The following is a 2,070-nucleotide window of genomic DNA, read 5'->3' on the forward strand; positions in this document are numbered from 1 at the left end:
GGTGGGATGGTCCATTACTATCAACCATGAGAGCCACTTCCTTCATTTTGGAAGCTTCACCATCTTCTATGTTGGGCCTGATTCCAGAACTCTACAGTAGTTAAAGCTGATCCACCATCAGATCTGTCTGGTACTCTCTGATCGCATAACCAAAGCTCTTCTCTGTCCAGTTCAGATTTTCTGACTTCCCTTTTGTTTTGAAATTGTAAGTTTTACATTTCCCTTTTTATTTCTGTTACACCTTCTTCACCTTACAGTTTAAGCTTTTTTCTTTTCTCTTACTTCTTAAAATTTTTGCCTTTCTGCTTCCAATTCTAGTTGTTTCATTTACAACTAAAACAGTCAATTAAATTTGCACTTTATCTGAATTATCTTTCTCTTCCTTAAGGTTCAAATTGAGAATTATTTCTGACTTCTTTGAATCTACTTTTAAATCTTTTTCTAACTTTTTTGCCACTTTTTATTCAGATTAATGTTTTAGCTACTAAGGGCATTAAAGACAGGCCCTCTCTCTCAAGGAATGTTTCACCAATAGCTGCATCCATATAACAATATTTGCTAAATGTAGTAGCAGTAACTTGTGAAATCTTGCTCATTTAAATTCTGGACAAAGTCAATGTGTTAGCCTGTGGACTTGGAATCCCACAGGAGCTCCCAGTTTAGTGATGAACCCAACAAAGATTGCTAAGTATAAAAATTGAAGTTTGAATATCTAGTTGACAGTTGAAAGGATGACACGATCAGATTTTCTATTTTAAGACTTTGCTGTAACAAATAAACTGAAAGCACTATTGGCCAAACATTTGTAGGTGACCAATACTTCAAAGTATTGCACTTTTACATGACTGAAAATATACTTCTTTATTGTACTTTGCACTATTCCTTAAGTAGACACTGTTAGTTAAGTCATCATTAATTTTGCTGGGAAACATTTAACATCAGAATTTCTTTTCGTGGTGAGACATATCCGAGTGATCCTCCATCTAGAACAAGCTGGATAAATTTCCAGCTTCATTTTAAACCCTCACCAATCTGGTCTTTTCATTCCAACTAAAAGCCTTTACTTCAATTTCTGTGCCATGAATCTTATAAATTTCTGTTCTATAGCTATTGTTGGTTATAGCTACTGTTTCTGTTGGTTCCTGGCAGACTAACTTTCTGAGAAGTTCAGAGATATTTTAAGAAGCCCTCTTCCTCTGAAAATCTAACTACTGAAAATATGAATCACATAGACTTCATATCCAGGTAGAAATGTTGATTAGCTATCCTTGAAACACTAATTCTCTTTTATCCCAAAAGTAAATAGACAGCTTAGAGCACAGTATTTATAACATGAATCCTCTACGCCTTCCTAACGATCACTGAAAAAGAGACATGCTATGAAAGCTTTTCATATTGTACTCATCAAGACAGATGTGGGAATGTATAATTGATTAATGATCAACTGATTATGTTATGTGAGATGGGTATGGATTGCTTGATGCATTGATTTGGTGAATGTCAAGTAATCAGCACACTCTCTCATACATTAAATATTGCTCCTGTCTGTAATGATTGGAACAAGAGCCAGGTGGCTCTCTTTGACTATGAGATTCTTGATTGGCGCTTTTAAAGTGGGCCAATCAGTGAGCCCTGGCTGACAGATATAACCTGGAGATTGCCGCAGGGAGTGGAGTGCATCATTTCTCCCTCCAATTCTATTTTGATTTAGTCCCTACCCTCCCCTTCACTGTTTTGATCACACAGCACTGTCCCTTGATGTGAAGGGCAGTGCTTGTCACTGGCCACCCGGGTGTTTTCCTATCTTCCTGGTGGTGGAAATTGAATAAAGGTTCGTGCACTTTGTCTTTCACTGTGTCTCACACCTGCACACACACACCATGGGTTCTGGGAATAAAATAAGCACTACCGCACTTAGGTGGTTGTGTGGGGGTTAAAATAAAAAGAAAGAAAAAAAAAGAAAAAAAAAGAAAACAAATAAGCAGGAGATTGGCAGCACGGTGGCTCAGTGGTTAGCACTGCTGCCTCACAGCACCAGGGCCCCAAGTTCAATTCCAGCCTTGGGTGACT

Source organism: Chiloscyllium plagiosum, unplaced genomic scaffold, assembly GCF_037043375.1.
Source record: "Chiloscyllium plagiosum isolate Xiang-an unplaced genomic scaffold, Cpla_swu_hap1 HiC_scaffold_16, whole genome shotgun sequence".
Classification (NCBI taxonomy): Eukaryota; Metazoa; Chordata; class Chondrichthyes; order Orectolobiformes; family Hemiscylliidae; genus Chiloscyllium; species Chiloscyllium plagiosum.